At 39.8% G+C, this 19,298-nt stretch overlaps 1 pseudogene; it reads right to left on the reverse strand.

Moving 5' to 3' along the window:
- LOC147424756 (uncharacterized) overlaps positions 1 to 18,877 on the reverse strand; it is a 46,855-nt pseudogene extending 27,978 nt beyond the window's left edge.
- Positions 18,878 to 19,298: the final 421 nt, after the last annotated feature.

Genomic DNA, 19,298 nt, shown 5'->3' on the forward strand with positions numbered 1-19,298 from the left:
GCGTCTCTATCATCAGTTCTTGTCTCATGCACCCTAATAGTGTAAATTGTGTCTGGAGCCTCACTGGTAGAGTGGCACTCCGAAGTACTTATATCCCTCAAGATATTTGCGGTCTACCACTAAATACCTTTGGCCATACTTGTCCGGCATGATTACAAGAGTATCTCTCTACTTTGTATGTGAACACATGTAAGCATCTCTGCTCCATTAACTCTCTCACATTGGGTTCATCACATATGTATCGTGTTGAAGTGAGTAGCCACTTTCAATTACCTAAGCTTTGCATTACAAAAGTCTAGATTTGGTGGCTTCTCTTCAAGCTCGACATCAACCTTCTCCTTTTGCCTGTCAATCCCCACTTATATACAATAAAGACATTGTTCACAACTAAGTACATGTTTCCTTACTCATCCCCACTATAATCGACTTGCACTATGATCTTGAGCTCACTATATATCTCCTCAATTTTCACACAACAACGACCCATACCATCTTTATAGATGGTATGAATCGTTACCATCTTTGTAGATTTTAGCACCCTGTTCATTTTTAAACTGGTATTGTAGGTGTAAAAGCTTCATGTTTGGTGTTGTTTGTAATTGTCCCACTCCCATTTTGGTTTCCTCCTTGAAACTTACACTCTTGAACCCCTCAAACATATATGTGTTGATGGATTAATTGAATGGGTGCCCATGATTACAGAATAGCAGGTCAATTCTTTGAGTTGTAATTTTGTCATGATGATTGTAAAGGCCCATGTGGATCAACCACTATCCATTTAGTAAGCCCTAGGTGTAAAAGTCAATAACCTTAATGTGAAAGGAGGCTTATCTTTGGAAGAGAAAAGAACTTTGTTGTATGTACGCTGAAGCGGTCAAGCTGCTCCAACTTGTAATCATCATAACTTAATGATTGGGTAATAAATTTCAATTCCGAGACTTGCATCGTGTTTCCCTTTCTTTGCTCTTTCAATTGAGTGTAATCATTGTTAATTCTATTGTGACTTGCAACTACTTGTTAGTGAGATTAATCTTCAAATTTCTTAAATCACTGTTTTTTTATGTTTTGACCATAGGAGAGTGTTTCTAGACCATAGGGCGATCTTTCTGGATAGTTTTGTTGTAGTTTTTAGGACCTTGGTCATTATGGACCGTGATTTTGATACCTTTCCGTATTGCAACCAAAATTGGTAGGATAGTGACCCTAGGTGTCTTCGACCTCCTCCTAAAGTCTCATTGCATTTTGATTTTGTTTGAGTACGTGACACAATTGCGCGATGACCTAGAGTGATGAGAAAGGACATAGGTGGATTTTTTTATCATTTAGTGGTGGTTTTCTTGTTTAGTTGGAGTGTTTGCTTGTTAGATTCACTTCTTGATATTGGCAACCTCAAATAGTCTTTGTGCCCCATCCAAGTTGCTTCCCTGAGTATTGACATTATGTTAGTGTTAGAAAGCAATATTGTAGACGTTGATGGAGCAAAAGATGTCATGCGCACACTCACACACCCAGACAACTCAACACAACACAAGGAATTTACTGGAATGTCTCACCTCACTCACTACCTCTCAAAATCTCCCTAAAAACTCTACCCACAAGCTCAATTCAAACTCCAAACGCCTCGACCTACAAGCCCTTGCCTTCCCGCAGACACTACAAGGTGAGTCGAGGTGATCAACACTTGAAATCACGCTTGATGGTGACCAAAATATACAAGAAAAACCATCAAAAAAACCAAAAACTCCAGCCACAAAAGGCCACTCTAAAACCATTTCAAAAGCTTCACCAATCTCCACTCTGTTGGACTCTTTGGAGTAGTGCCAACCCTAATGGCACCGATACAGGGTCACATAGTCTTGCAGAAAGTCGCACCTTCTTCCCTCAATTCCTTGCACACACACATCCATGGAAACCTCAAAAATATGATAGACTCTCCCAAGTGTAAAATTGAAGAGAGAAATCTCTCATTCACTCCTCCACACACTCGAAAACAGGACGGGAACGCACTAGCCTGCCTGTAGGAACCCTGCTTCCTCCCACACACAGAGGGGTGAAAGTGTTGATATTGCTCTTCAAAAGTCCTCCCTCGGCTGGAACACTCATGGCACAGAGGGTGATGTGGAAATTGGAAGCCATTTCACACCTTTTTTGACCATTTTTTGACCTTTTTTGGCCCAGTTTTGACCCCCTGCGGGCATTTTTCGCAGGAAAAACCCCAAACGGACTCCAAAATTCCCCAAATTTTGCACGCTTGATCCTCAATACCGAAATCACATTTCCACATCTGCACATTCCATTTTTGACCACTTCTAGGGTGATGCACGTATCACCCCCGCAGATCAGGCGCCGCAAATAGACAATTACCGCATGTGTCAAACTTCTCGAGCGGGATGAGAGTACCACACTTGTCACTTGAATTATTTACATTCTAGAAAACTCAAACACATTATCTAGAACCAAAATAAGCCACCTAAAACCATATCCAAGGCCCCGATACCCTATACGGGCATGTACATGTGTCTGACTGCTAGCGCACGAACCAGACTATTCACAATGTGTACACGTTGCATCTTTTTTTGAACTTAAAACCACTTTTCAAAGCTCCCAAATGCATTTATTCAAATATTTTTGTACATATGACCATGCATATAAAAGCTACTTTGTACACGCCAAAAGCGGTCTATCATCATTGCCCACCCTCTAGGTAGAGCATTTATGCTCAACCAAGAGACTATTTGCATCTGGAACCACATCCCTCGCAAAATATTTCTTCAAGAGATACCCATTTATTCTGTAGTGCAAACATTCACCAGATAATTTTTCCAACTCATAGGTCCCATTAGGAAATATATGCTTCACTCTGTATGGACCCAACCATTTGTCCCTCAACTTCTTTTGAAAAGTAAAATCCAAGCGAGAATCATACTTCATCACCAGATCTCCCTCTTTGATTTCTTTCTCTGGCAGCCTCTTATTCATTTTCTCCATCCTTGTCTCTGATTGTTGAAGATAATAATCACTGGCTTTCTCTCTATTCATTCGCAACAACTCTAGAGAAAGAATTCTTTCTTGCAGCTTGTCACTATGCTCACCTTGCATTCTGCACAACAACTTCAAGGCATCCAACTGCACTTGTATGGGCATAAGAGCTTCTTTTCCATAAACAAGCTCATATGGTGTAAACTCTGTTGACACTCTATACACAGTTCTATAAGCCCACAAACACTTTTCCAAGTCCAAGTCCCACTCTTTAGGATGCTCTCTAGCGTACTTTGATAGCATCCTCACAATTTGACCATTGCAGTTCTCAACCAATCCATTGCATTGTGGGTAGTAAGGAGAAGAACGTGTATGCTGAATTTTCAATTTCTCCATGAGAGCAGCAACAAGTTTTCCCCTAAACCCTGGTCCACAATCAGAAATGATAACCATAGGAGCTCCAAACCTGCAACACACATGTTCATATAAAAAAGAGGCCACTCTTCCTACTGTTACATCATTTACTGCTCTTGCCTCCACCCATTTTGTCAAATAGTCCACAGCCACAAGGATATATCTTTTACCATTGTTGGTCCTTGGCATTGGACCTACAGCATCTACTCCCCATTTTGCAAATGCATCAAAAGACATTATAGCTTTCTGAGGCTCAGCCAAAAGCTTCCGATTTGCAAACACTTGGCATTCATGGCATGACTTGCACCAAAAATAAGCATCTCTCATCATAGAGGGCCAACAGTAACCTGCTCTCAAAACATGAAAGACAACCTGATCCTTGCCTTGATGGCCTATTTCTTCATGGCAGTGCTCCAAAATCAAGCCTATCTCTTCTTTGTACGGCACTTTTCTCAAAATGCTATCCTTGCCATAAAGCATGAGATCCTCACCTACCTCAAAAATCATATCCTTGCCATAAAGCATGAGATCCTCACCTTTGACATGCCCTTTGGACATTGCCCTTTACCAAGAAATACTTCTACATCTTGCAATGATTCCCTTCCTGCATACAAGGCTTCCTTGACCTTTAAAGGAGCTACCAAGGCATCCAACTTGTCCCTAGCCAACTCATCAGCTTCTTTATTCTGCTCACGAGGAGCATGCTTAAAATGTATCTTCTCAAACTCATGCAAAAGCTTCTTGATGCCATAGAACCACTTCTTCAAATTGTCTTTCTTAACATTCCACAAACCAAGCAACTGATTCATGACTAGCAATGCATCCCCTTTTGCAATGACCCTCTTCAGTCCAAACTCAACACACTGCTTCAACCCAAGGAAAAGCGTGAGGTACTCGGCCTCATTGTTACTTTCAGCTTCATCAAGATCGTAAGCTCTAGAAAAGATTACATCGCCTTTTGGTTTCTTAATGACTACCCCGCCACTTGCCTTTTGAAGAACTTTCCTGTATGCACCATCAAACATCATTGTATACGCATCTGTAATATCTACTTCCTCTTCATGATCATCCTTGTCAACCCTTGGGTAAGATGGAAGCTCTCCCCCCTTATGTACGACTATGTCTACCAAGTGAGCTTTAACAGAATGATCCACTTTAAACTCAAACTCATACTCTTGAAGCTCCAAATTCCACTTTAAGATGCGCTTGCTAGGCTTCAAATGTTGTACTACATCCGGCAAAAGATTCGATGTGGTGAGCACATAGAACTTTTGGGGCAACAAATAGGTTTTAAACCTATGACAAGCAAGAACCAAGGCGAATACCCACTGTTCCATTTCCGTGTAGGAGAACTTGCTTACATTCTTCATCTTGCTCTCAAAATAAACTGGCTTGAAGTTACTTCCTTGATTTTGTAAGAGAACCGACCCAAAAGCTATTGACCCCACACTAATAGATACATAGAAAATCGACTCCAAGTCGGGAGGACTCACTATTGGTAAACCACACAATACCTCCTTGATGCCATCAAAAGCCTGTTGCATGTCTTCATTCCATTCAAACCCTTGAACTCTTTGACTCAATTTCTGGAGAGGATACACATAGTGGACATAGCATCCAGAAAAAACGTGACAAGTACCTGAGCTTATGCACAAATGATGCCAAATCCTTTGTGTTGCTGGGCGGATCCATAAGCAATAAAGCCTTAACTTTCTCTGGGTCAGCCTCTATTCCATTTTGGGAAACCACATGTCCTAGAATATGTACTCTGGCATGAGAAAACTTACACTTCTTTGGGTTGAGTTGCCCACCCTCTTGTTGAAGCCTTTCAAAACTCAACCTCAACTTCTCCAAATGTGTGACCCTTGAGCTATAACACCCAATGTCATCCATGAAAATGCGAATGAACTTACCCAAGTAGGGACCAAACACTCTATTCATCCATCCTTGGAAGGTAGCATATGCATTAACCAGCCCAAAAGGCATTCTTTTGTAGGCAAAACAACCCCAAGGAGTAATTAAGGTCGTCTTGAATCGATCTTCAATCGCTATCAAGATCTGAAAGTAGCCACAAAATCCATCCATGATTGTGTAATGTTCACGACCTGCAACCTGATTGAGGATCTCATCTAGAAAGGGTAGTGGATAATGATTCCTTTTTGTGGCAGCATTCAAAGGTTTGAAATCGATACATATCCGAAATCTTCCGTTCTTCTTGGGCACAATAACAACTGGAGAGACCCACTTGGACTCCTCCACTTGAAAGATGAAATCTGCTTCCAAAAGCTTCGTCACCTCTTCATGAAGTGCCTTCTCATGAATGACCCCCAACCTCCTAATCTTTTGAACCTTTGTCTTGGCACCTTCTTTTAGATTGATTCTATGATCGACTCCTTTAGCTCCTTGCAACTCTGTATATTCAGTGGCGAATAGCTTTGGAAATTCCTTGAACATGTCTTCATACTCCTTTTTTTCTTTTTCTGTCAAGTCCTCTCCTAGCATGCTCCTTACATTCACTTTGGCAGGCTCTACAATTGCTTTTGGACTATCCTTCTCCTCCTTGACCTTCACATCATGCATTGATGCTTCCTTTTCAACACTTATCCCAAAAAGATCAGGACATAATTGCATCAAGCCTTCCTCTACACTTTCTTCTGATGATGTAGACGAAGCATCACTATCGTATGATGTGGTTTCCGTCGAATCTATATCTTGCATCTCCACTAGGCCCCTGTGTACGGCTCTTGTGTGTCTTCATGTTGTAGACAATGGTCCTTCCTTTCTCTTTGTCGGGGATGGTGATCAAGCCCGTGCCCCAATCCTGCTTAGCACCAAGGGTTATAAGCCATGGCCTCCCTAAAATGATTGGATACGCATTCTCACCTGCTTGCATCACGTAGAAATCAACCAAGCACTCAATCCCCAAGACTTTTATCTTCACATCTTCAGCTATTCCAAGACACCTTGCCTTTTTGTGGTTGGCCATCCTCATACGGTTCGAAGCATTCACTAACATCTTAACGCCTGCTTCCTTCATGATAGCCTCGATCATGACACACACCTGGGCACCACCATCCACATATGCTTGCACTTCCGTCTTCTTTCCCAGAATAGCTTCAACTATTGGCACCATATCCGCTGGGTGACCAACCCTCAAAGATGACACCATGCTTTGACGCTTTTCCTTCTTGGAAGGGGCCCGCGTATTCACACACTTGGTCCACTGCCTCCTCAACTTAGCATTCAAAGCCACCAACTGACCACAACATATATTTTCCTTTTGATTTTGTATGTCATCGACAATATCATAGTCTTCAATACCTTGGCCAAGGAGGTAGTCCTCTGGACCAATTTTCCTTCTTCGCCGCCTCTTGCTACTTTTTGGTTTGTCTTCTACCTTAGCCTTTCCTTTCCTTGCTCTTGCTTCCCTCTCTTCTTCTGTCTCTTTCTCCCTATCATTCCTAGCTCTCTTATTTGCCAAAACATCTACATCTTGATGCTCAAGGGTAATGATGTTGATAGCCCTACCTTCTCCATTTCTAGGCAATACTTGTGGTGGTTGTTGTGGCGGCGGTGCTTCTAGTGCCCGCTCTTGATGATTTTCTTCTATTCTTCCTTGACCACGTCCATATAGGGGGTATATCCCTCCTCTCTCTCTTTGTGGTTCAGGAAAATCAAGGGCATAATGACCCTCTTCATCACAATTGTAGCATCTACCTTGTAACCTTCGTCCCTTGCCTCTCCCAGCTGGCCGCTCCTCTCTTTGGTTCCTATTTATTATGTTAATTCTTAATTCTTGCAACTGACCAGCAAGATCATGCAAAACCCGGGCCGTAACAGGATATGGACCTTGAACCACTCGCTCCACTCTATCATCTGTTGTCACAGGGACCATTGGTTGCACCACAACTGGCTCAGTATGTGTCAGGCCTTGCTCCCACCTTCTCTTGATCTTCTTACTCTTGGCCTCGGCAATTTCCACAGCTCTTTCAAATGTAGCAGGCTCATCTTGATCGACCTTCTCCCTTACACTTGGATGGAGACAATCCATAAACTTGGATGGAGACATTCCATAAACTGAGGCTCTTTAAAATGTAGCAGGCTCATCTTGATCGACCTTCTCCCTTACACTTGGATAGAGACAATCCATAAACTGATGCACTTTAAAGAAATCCCCTGGAGGTACTTGGGATGCCGTCTCTAATTAAACCCAAAGCCCTTTGAAGTGTTTCAAAAACTCTTTAAAGTTAGCATGAACATCTTGCTGCAAACCTCTCAATTTTGTTGTTGCTTCTGTTGCGGTTAGTTTCTTCCCAAACCTGTCAAAAATTGCCAGCTTCACCTGCTTTCATGTTTGCTGTTTGTCTTCCTCTAAACCTTCAAACCACTCACGAGCTTCTCCTTTGAGTGCAAGAGGAAATACATGAATCTTTGCTTCATCATTCACAATGTGCATACCAAGCGTATGCCATTCTAAGTCCGCAATCCAGTCCTTCACATCCTCCTTCCCTGTAAACACTGGCCGACTATACGCCATCCCTTTGAACTCCCGTCTCCCTTGCGTGAGTAATTCCACAAAATTTCAAGTCTTGAACTTTAACCAAACCACCACTTTCCTTCAATGAAGCTCGAACTTCACAGCAAAACCGCTTCACCTGGGTGCACAACCGGCAAATTTCCGCTCTCCAACGGGATCGCCAAAGGATGATGGAGAAAAAGATGTCGTGTGCACACTCACACACCCAGACAAATCAACACAACACAAGGAATTTACTTGAATTCCTCACCTCACTCAATACCTCTTAAAAGCTCCCTAAAAACTCTACCCACAAGCTCAATTCAAACTCCAAACGCCTCGACCTACAAGCCCTTGCTTGCCCGCAGACACTACAAGGTGAGTCGAGGTGATCAACACTTGAAATCATGCTTGATGCTGACCAAAATATACAAGAAAAACCATCCAAAAACCAAAAACTCCAGACACAAAAGGCCACTCTCAAACCATTGCAAAAGCTTCACCAAACTCCACTCTGTTGGACTCTTTGGAGTAGCGCCAACCCTAATGGCACCGATACAGGGTCACATAGTCTTGCAGAAAGCCGCACCTTCTTCCCTCAATTCGTTGCACACACACATCCATGGAAACCTCATAACTCCCATAGACTCTCCCAAGTGCAAAATTGAAGAGAGAAAGCTCTCATTCACTCCTCCACACACTCGAAAACAGGACGGGAACGCAACGGAACTACACTAGACCACCTGTAGGCACCGTGCTTCCTCCCACACACAGAGGGGTGAAAGTGTTGATATTGCTCTTCAAAATTCCTCCCTCAGCTGGAACACTCACGGCACCGTGAGTGATGTGGCAATTTGAAGCCATTTCACACCTTATTTGACCTTTTTTGGCCCAGTTTTGGCCAGTTTTGACCCCCGACGGGCATTTTTCGCAAGAAAAACCCCAAACGGACTCCAAAATTCACCAAATTTCTCACGATTGATCCTCAATACCCAAATCACATTTCCACATCCCCACATTCCATTTTTGACCACTTCTAGGGCGATGCACGTATCACCGCAGATCAGGCGCCGCAAATAGACAGTTATCGCATGTGTCAAACTTCTCGAGCGGGATGAGAGTACCACACTTGTCACTTGCACTATTTACATTCTAGAAAACTCAAAAAAATTATATAGAACCAAAATAAGCCACCTAAAACCATATCCAAGTCCCTGATACCCTATACGGGCATGTACATGTGTCCGACTGCTAGCGCACGAACCTGACTATTCACAATGTGTACACGTTGCATCTTTTTTTGAACCTGACTATTCACAATGTGTACACGTTGCATCTTTTTTTGAGCTTGAAACCACTTTGCAAAGCTCCCAAATGCATGTATTCACATATTTTTGTACATATGAACATGCATATAAAAGCTACTTTGTACACGCCAAAAGCGGTCTATCAACGTTCGATCACGGTAACCCACTAACATTGGCATCATTGTAGCAGGGGAATGATCCTTAGATGGTGAGTGACCTAGTGCGTATTTAAGGCATTCTTTTTGAAATATTTACCTTTCCATTCCATTTACAGCGTAGCAGCAGTGAAGCAACTAGACACACGGGTTAGTGCTTGATAGAGTCTAGAAGTCGGAAACTTGCTAGATCTATTCTTGAGAGGTAAAGAGAGTTGTGAGTGAGATAGCCCAAAGAATTTCATTATTCGCTTCTCTCCTTTCTTTCAGAGTGCTACTCTGTCTATATTTTGATTTTATTTTGTACTGTTTTGTTTGTTTTTGTTGGTAGTCTTATTTCAGTACCTAGGAATAGGGTAAGTAGAAACTACAACCATCAAATTGGGTTGAAAATATTAGCAAAAAAAAGGATGAAAAACACATTTTGGTAAAAACGGCCATAACTCTGAACAACTAAAAATTTGATGGTAGAGACTTAAAAGATGATCTAAACCCAAAAATAAGTGCAAAAAGGGGATAAATAAACCACAAAGAGTCAATCTAGAAAGTTTCATGCAATTTGGTGCAGGAACATGGATCGCGATCCATGTATACCATGAGTCTGGTGTAGTTCCAAATCATTGAATATACTTTTCGGTGAGAAATTGACACTGAAAACTCACTCAAATCAAGAAATGGGCAAAAAGATACAAAAAACTTGGAAATTGACAAAAATTTGAGCCTTTTTTAACTTTTTGAAATTTAAATCCGCAAATAAAGAAAAATTTGATGTCCACAGATTGTAGGCGTACAACTGACCAAATTTCATGTTTAGGTGTGGTGAAAAATGAATCATGATCCATGTCCCCTTTTATCATATGGAGCTGAGATTTAGGTAGTAGGTAGCTGATACCGTTTGGAAGCACTTTTCTCAAGGGCACCATGCTAAAAAATTGCAAGAAAATAGCCAAACATCAAAAACTGGTCAAAACTTGCCAGGAGACAAAAAAAGAGACAAATTTTTTTCTTTTTACTGACAAAAAGTTTTCCAAATCCAAAACTAAGTAGTGGAGTAGACCATATAGCTAGCATCAAGGGACCAATGACAAGTTGTTGTGTGCCAAGTTTTAGTGCATTCTGATACAAGGGTACACGGATCACGATGCATGTCCCCCTTTCACACACTGAGACCAAACTTGTACCATAGTTGAAGCAGGTCACAAGGAGCCTAGTGATCTTTTCAAAACTGTACTTGGACATCAAAACCCAAGTCTAAATCCCAGAACTGTCAAGCACTCTAAGAAAGTACAAGATTTGACCTAAATTTCAACTTGGAGGTCCAAATCCATTTTTTTTTTAATACTATAGCATCTATTAATCATGCTGAACCTAATGGTACCAAGAAAAGTCAATTTGGCCTCCGCACATGGATCAAAATCCATGTATCCATGGTGACATCTTGACTTGAAAATTTCCAGATCTATAGTACATATACAAGAAAACATATCCCGAAGTGTGTTGGGCATTTTACCTATCAAACTAAGTCCAAATTAAAAAAGATTTGAGATTTGGCTTGTGGACATAGTGAGTAACAAGCTTCCAAGAGATCAAGTCTAGATGTGGTTGAACATGGATCGTGATGCATGTCCCCCAACCTCCAGAATTTGATGAAAATTGGCACAAGGTCTGCATATAACCTTGTCTAGTTACTTTCAAAATTTGAAGTGAAAAATTGACAGGGGATCATGGATCGTGATCCGTGTACCTTTTCATAGTGGTGGCATTTGACTCAATGATCTTGTAGATATATGTGAGTATATCTCAAATCTCAATTTTGAACTAAAAATACCTTGAAGAGACAAGATACAAGCCAAAGTTCTTGTGTCCTAGTCTTGAGTCTATTTTGAGTGCTGCTTCAAGTGTAATTCACTAGAGTTGCTCTAAATTTTGATACACAATTCCAAATTGAGTCAAGCATAGCCAAGTAGAAAACTTGTAAGCAATAGGAAACATCTTGACCGAAGCAAAATTTTTCCAACTTTCCTAACTGCAAAATTTTAGGATTCACAATGACCTGACCTTTGGGAGAATAAGTTGCACTAAGCCAAGGTGGGCTTGTCAAAGACTATCTTGAGAGTTTTGAGTGAGCCTTTATCATGAAAAATCATCCACCACCACCAGGGTATTCTACTCCACTCAGAGACATGAAAATTGCAAGAAACACTACAACAACTTTGACAATAGGATTTGGAGAAGGCCTGGAGCAGAGGCATCCTCTAATCAACAAACGGAAAGTGAGATTCATCAAAACCAATGAAGCCATGAGACTTATGATGGATTACACTCATGAGGGCTTATATATATTCACAAATGGGGATCCACATACCTTCTACAAGTGTGTAGAACCCAATGCAAGAGAGTTGACAGACCATAATAATCTCTATTCATTCGCATATAATATGCCCATGGAATGCAAGTATTGATGATAGATAAGTATGGACGAGATTATAAACTTGTCGATCCAATTGACCTAGAATGATACACATACAAGGGTACTCCAATCTCTACTTACTTTCAACCAAAAGCGATGTCAGGAAACACATTAGAGATGATTCCACCAGGATTTTCTCCAAGACGAGAAGAGAGAGCAAGAGACGTCCTTGCCAGAAACCATGAACTGGTTAGATTGGTGATTGGACCACAATGACTAAGACTATATCAAGTAGTCCAATGTGTGAAGACAAAGTAAAATGGGTGGAGGGATCCATATGCTCATGTCTCACTCTTCAAACAAGTTTGGAGAGCTGAACAAATTGTAGATTTCCATACTCAGTACGAGCGATTTGGGTTGACATTGAAAGGAACAACCTTGACTTGATTCCAATCACTGAACAAAGATGTTTTTTCACACATAGAATGACTCTTGCATGAATTTATAGAGTATTTCTCTAAGAGGGTAACGAAGCACAACATAGTGTCACAAATCTACGCTTTCAAACAAACAGAGAATAAACAAATCAAGGAAGCTTTGCTTTGCTTCAAACAATACATAGAGAGGTTCATTGTATGAGAGCTACCGCAAGATGAGTGATTATCATTTCTCTTCATAGAGGGCTTGAAGAACGAGAATCTCAAAAAGGACCTACATTTGAAAGCATTTACGATGTTTGAGAAAGTCACTAGAGAAGCCCTTTATCTAGTTGAAAATTGTATGGCTTACGTAGAGGTGACGGATGATGCAAACAACGCGATGAGAAGCACCTTTTCCACAATGAGCTAACCTACAAAAAAGCTGGAAGTTCAAACCCCTACGATGCCAAGTATTGATAAATTGGTAAGAAAATACACCAAATCTATAGAAAAAACCCGAATGTACAAATACCACAATCGAGGAGATGTGACACATGTGGAGGAGATCATCCCACCCCATGGTGTAGCACCCAATTGAGACTGCAACGTATGTTAGGGAAACAATCACCTCTTTTGAATGATGGTAGAGTCAACTATACTCAACCATCTTATGTTCCACAACCGACAAAAAATTAGTTTTCCATGGACAAGAACACCTTAATATTCATAGACAATCAAGAGTATGGTTCAAAGACCATTCTTACCATGCAACAACAACCATTGGCTACACCACTAGCTACGCAACAAATATGACCATGCTACAAGTGTGGAGAAAATCATTGGCAAAGAAATTGTCTCCATCATGCGAAAAACGTAGAAAATTGTCCAAAATGTGTTGTTACACACCTAATTCTTGATTGTCCAAAACACCCAAACAACAAGCAAAAAGACGTAGAAATATTGTCCAAAATGTGTTGTTACACACCTGATTCTTGATTGTCAAAAACACCCAAACAACAAGAAAAAATGAATTAATGAACCTTGTTAGAGTGATGCCTTCTTCAAGTAGATCTAAGAAAGAACCAATAGTTCCAGTACATGCGGTGACAAGAGCTCAAGCTCAAGAAGCTACCAAAAACACACCCATTGAGGAGGAAAACATAATGCCTATTTAGACAAAAGTTGAGAACATATCGGTGAGAATTGGAAAAAAATCATGGAAAGAAAAAAGAAAAAAAATGAAAGCAAAAATATTGAAGTAGAAAAGGGCCTTGGAGAGTGAGCTGCCGCAAGAAAAGGAAAATAGGGAACGAAAAAAAATAAAAATCATCCAAAATTTCATCAAGAGGTTCGGTCTTGGTAGAAAAAGTTAATGAGAAGCTAAACACATCGAAAAGTTAAAACCAAGCAAATGGAAATGTGCAGAAGGCTCATAGAGGTAGTCCAAGCTCCTGAACAAGTAGTGCCTATACTTGAAAGAAAGGACAACAACACACTAAAAGAAAACAGAATGGATGAACCAACCAAAACGGGGAATGAAAAGCCATTGGGTACGAGGGTAGTGGCAAATACTATGGATGCACAAAGTATCATGAGATGCAACAAATCCTTGAAGTAGACAAGTCCTTGCCACAATCCTTATTGGAAAAAATCAAAAACCAAAAATATGGTAGTGCTGCTTTACAGTCCTCACCTATCCCTAAGATCAACATGGATCAGGAGTTCTACCTTGGAGATATACGATATCTATAACACTCTCTACAAACTTCGCCATGTTTTATAAGAGAGCATGAAACAGAATTTGAGGTTAGAGTGGTACCTTTCTAGTGGAGAGCCACACCAAAGATGATGGATACTAAAAGCTTGCATGCATTGATATCTTCTCCTATACAATGCAAGATTACTCTCTTAGAGTTGTTGAAAATTAGACCGCATTTATAGGGCCAGATGGAAAACAATTTGAGAGAATGGGAGTGAAGATTCCTCATCTAGACACCTGCTTAGAGAAAAACATGGGTAAAACTCCTACAGATCAAAAGCAAAGCTTGTATCAGTGAATAAGGTGGGTGACTATTGCAAAGGGGAAGAAACGAACACCACCTTACCACTAGAGTACAAAGGAGTAAAAATAGTAGCCATACTTGATTGTGGGGCTAGACTAGCCATTGCTATGAAGAAAATTTGGAGAAATGGGAAAAGACTTGCCAATCGTAGATGGATATGTGGAGAGACCCTCGAGGATACTAGAGTATGCTGCATAAATTCTCAAAGCATTTGTGATGATGGATTGTAATCTTGTGAGCACTCCAATGGAGGTGAATGTGAAACTCTCTGAATAGAGAATTCTTCTCCCTTAGTTGACATAAAGAAGTACAGGAAGCTTGTGTGAAGTTTGATTTTCTTGTGTAATAATAGACAAAACACTTGTTTTGCAGTTAGTCTTTTGAGCAAGTTTTCTAACCAGCCTAGGGAATGCCATTGCAAGGAAAACATGCTTGTTCCAAAGTATATTAGAGGTATTATGGGCCCTCAAATTTTCTTTAGCATTGGCACAAAAATACTAAGTGAGTACTGTGACTGTGATTGGGCAGGAGACTGCCATTCTAGAAAGTCAATTTTGGATATTGTTTCTCACTTGGTTCTAGAGTGTTTCCTTGGATTAGCAAGAAGTAGCCAATAGTTTCTCTTGATTCAACAAAAGCAGAGTATAAATCTCCTTTTTTAGAAGCTTGTGAAGTAGTTTGGCTTAGGAGATTCTCATAGACCTAGATATTCTTGTTGATTCAATAACAACACTTCAATGTGACAACTAGAGTGGCATATACAAAGCATATTGAGGTTCAATATCATTATGTTTGAGATATTTTTGAGGATGAGACTGTGGAGCTAGCGTATTATGATTGGGAAATACAAGCTACTTCAACACCTTCACCAACTCGGAGTTGGTGCATGGCCGACATAAAGCATCTTCGGGTGTTTATGCATTGAGGGGGATGTTAGTATACCTACAATGCCCACCTATCAAATTTTCCCACCACAATGGATGTTGTATAGTTTGTAAGGCCCCCATATGAGGAGAAGCCAATCGTGCATTTATATTTGGTGGACTCAACTTGCACATTAATGAGGTTTTTATTTGTGATTGTGGATGGTATGGAGCAAATTCAAGAATAGGCCTTCTCACCAAAATACCCTGGCTAGAATATTGTTGGAAAGTGATAAAAAAAATGGTGAATGAGGCCATAGGTTAATGGCCGTGGCCTTTGTTTGTAGGTGGGTGGCATTTAATAGCCATTGATAGCCGACTTCTAAGTGGTCTTGACTACACATGGATGGCTATCTCTCACAAGAGAGGAAAATCCATAGAGGCTCCTTGATATAGGGAGACCTTCTCCTTGAACCATTTCACATTATCCCCTTGCATTCCTGCCTACTTGCTCTAGTTTCCTATATCACCATCTAAGCTCTACCTTGAGAGCGCATGTGTGGATGATGTCGTCAGTTTGTAGTAGTGCCAATCTAAATTTTTTATTTTCCAATAATTTTCTTTGCATCATATCTCTCTACTCTCCTTGCACAAGATCTTATTTTGTTCCACATTTCTTAAAATGCTGCTATGTGCAAATTTTGTGCAAATAGAGAGTTTCTTTGATACGAGTACACATAGAGAAGGCAAGGTGAGTGCACAAATAAAGAATACAGAGACAAAGGGCACCATACAGCCTCAAAACTAAAATAAATTTTTTTTTTATGAACCTTTTTATGTTTTTACATGAGTTTTAGCTATATACAAGTCATACTTGAAAAAACCTACTAACAGGCACTTGTGACAACCCGCCAGCTGGTGCTAGTCAAGTGACTTGCACTTCACATACATGTGTTTTCTAAAGCAAAGCTAAAAACCCACAAAAATAAATCCACGTGCCCTTTTGACACATGGTATCATGTCCATATGTGAAAATTTACATAAAATGAGGTGTTCAAAATGCACAGAACATAGTTTGCCACACCCAAGCATGTTGAACCATTGTGATGAAGAACCATGTCACCCTTCTTAATGTCTTTGTCCTTCACCTTCTCATTTGTCCTTGTTGGATTGTGCTTCAATACATGTTCATGATGCTCAAAAGCAAGAAAACTATCCGATTTTTCACATTAAAAAAGAAGCCCTTCTTCAAGTGCATAATTAGGCTCATCTTTGAGATTAACATCATCCTCAATTTTGGTATCTTTAACTCAAAACAAAGCAAATCCTCTTTGCCAAAAAATAGGTGGAAGGGAGAGAAACCACCACCTGACTTGATGGAAATCATGTAGGCCCATAGAGCACAAGATAGCTCTATATCCCAAGTCTTCACATTATTTCTTTTCATGTTTGTAAGAATTATTATGAGCTATCCATTAAACATCTCATTCATTCCATTACTTTGGGGATAGTAGAAAGTACTAAATGTGTGATGCACATGAAGCTTCTTGCATAGATAATCCACCATCTCTCCCTAAAATTGGGACCCTTGTATGAAAGTAGCTCCAATGGCATGTTGAAACTGCAACAAATGTCTTCATTTACCAAATGGAAAACATATTTTCTTGTGATTTTATTACCATCTTTGCTTTGACCCACCTAAATAGATAGTCAATAACAACAATAAGTATGTAGAATTTTCCTCTCACAATTATAGGTAAAGGGCCTATCGCATCAATGATCCACTTCTAAAACATGCTTTGGCACTCTTTACAAGACTTGCACCAATGATGAACATCTCGTTGGATTATTGGCCACACGTACCCTTCCTGCAAGATTTTATGCAAAGTGATATTTAAAGCAAACTAACCACAACAAGAACTATCATGATTCTCCTATAAAATTTTGTAAATTTCCTCTTTCTATAGAACCCTTCTCATCACAACAAAGGAAGGCATACTTATTTGATTTCTCCAACTTTGATGGAAGCATACATAATTGTAGAATATTTTCTTCCATTTGCAAATATTCCCTTCCTAAATAAACGGGAGAATCAATACTTACCACATGCAATTGGCCAATTGAAGCTTGTGCCGCACCATGTGCTTCTTCATTCTAAAACTTGTCCACATGCCTTAAACTCCAAGCTTCAAAATGCTTAAGGAGATTCTTCACTTGAAAACAAATACTTTTAGCCTTCGACTCTTACTTTTCCATACCCCAAGTACTTGCATAACCACCAAAAGAGCATCACCTCTTACAGTCACACGATGGATGTCAAGCTCAAGGCAAAGGTTGAGTCATGTCTCCAAAGTAGCATACTCAGATGCATTTTTTCTTTGTGCTATAAGCTTCAAACTCCTTTAAGTTATCAACGTGCCTTGAGGATCACAAATTACAAAATCTTCTCAAGCTTCACATGATCTTTCATGTAAGAGCCATTAAAAAACAATAAATAGGTATTTCCTATGTCAGGATCTTCCATGTTTTGCTTCTTCATTGCATCCTTATTGATAAGAAGACGGATTTCTTTACAAGTAAGTGCCACCAAATTTCATTTTATGTCTACTAAAATGATTTTCTCTTGCTGAATTTGGCCATTCTAGTGAGAGATAATTAAATTAGTAGAAGGGCCAATTATGTACAATGGATAGAGAAACGTGTTTGTGAACTAGAGAGTTCCAAACTCTGAATGCATTCTTTACAAGTACCAACAAAATTTGATATGGATTCAATGAGGATCTTATGGGGAAAAGAAAGTATATTAGCAAGTACAAAAGATACTTACAAAATGGATTTTGAAAGCCTCCAATATTAGTGAGAAGGATAACCAAAAGATGGGAATGGGAGCCAATGTGTTCTTATCCACACTTGCCAACCTAAAACTATGTGGAGATAAGGGATGTGGTCCACATGTCTCCCATGAAAAATAAAGGTGACAGGAGTAGCTCTGGAAATAGAAAATTATTTTTTTTGGACCTAGGGTGAGCATTTTTAGAATAACTCAAAAGAAAAGGCTTTTCTATAGAAATGACGAGACAAAAAACTTTGTAGTTTAGAGTTTATTCATTTGAGGACCACAAGAGGGATTTTTCTTTGTTTTTCGATGATATTGCATTAGAGAGAGCAAAAAACTTCTCTAAAAATGCTCCTCTCCATGGCTTTGTTTGTTCATGAGGCTATCGGCTTTCGCATTGAGCACAACATGTGTAAGTGTGGTCAAAAGATGCAGTTTTTCCCCGAAAAAGGAGATGAACAATTTTAAGATTTTTAACCTTCCATAACTCCTGCATATGATCTCCAATTTGAGTGGAGACAATACATTTGGAATCTACACTCCAAGCTCTTTCCATATATATGATACATGATATACTTTTGTACCCACTAGATTTTAAATTTCATTCTCGGGGGAAAATTTGAATTCAAATAAACTAGCCGTTTTGCTTGTTTGAATTAAAAAGCCGTCCTTTGATTTCTTTCTTAATACTAAAGGTTTGACTCCCTTAAATTTCAAATAAAGAGGCCCTCCTAGACTGCATTCTCTTCCTAATGGCATTTTTTGGTTAGGAAACTCATAAAAAGCTAACTTTGTTTGTTCTTTTGAATTTTTGTCTTTAGAACCACTTGAGAGTTCATCTCCCGTATCCTTTCTTAAATCATTGCTCCTCAAATCATGGTATTCATCCTTGTCATCTTGTGAAAGGTCCCGCATGGAAACTACATCCACAATTCATTTGCAATCACTTGTTTGTTCAATCTCAATTGTTTCAAAAATGTTCTCGGTTTCATGGACAATAGATACCATTAGAAAGGGTGTGATATCATAATCATTTTTGTCGTAGAATGTAGTATTAATCACCTTGTTTACACACAGATCAAGAGTCGCCAATATTTTTTTCCATCCAAGGGGTTCAAAAACTCCTCTAGAAATGGTTCCTTTATGTAGTGGTGGTCATCTACTGAATACACTAGGATGCAATCTTCATTTCTAAGACCCTCGCATTTTGATGCCCCACCGATCTAAATGTGAGCATCCTATACTAGCCAAGCAGGACGACATTTTACAATACAATTCTTCGTGTTCCTTCAATAGCTAGTGCAATGAATATGGACGCTTAAAGCACTAACAAACA

Source organism: Adiantum capillus-veneris, chromosome 25 (genome assembly GCF_014529385.1).
Source record: "Adiantum capillus-veneris isolate H3 chromosome 25, ASM1452938v2, whole genome shotgun sequence".
Classification (NCBI taxonomy): Eukaryota; Viridiplantae; Streptophyta; class Polypodiopsida; order Polypodiales; family Pteridaceae; genus Adiantum; species Adiantum capillus-veneris.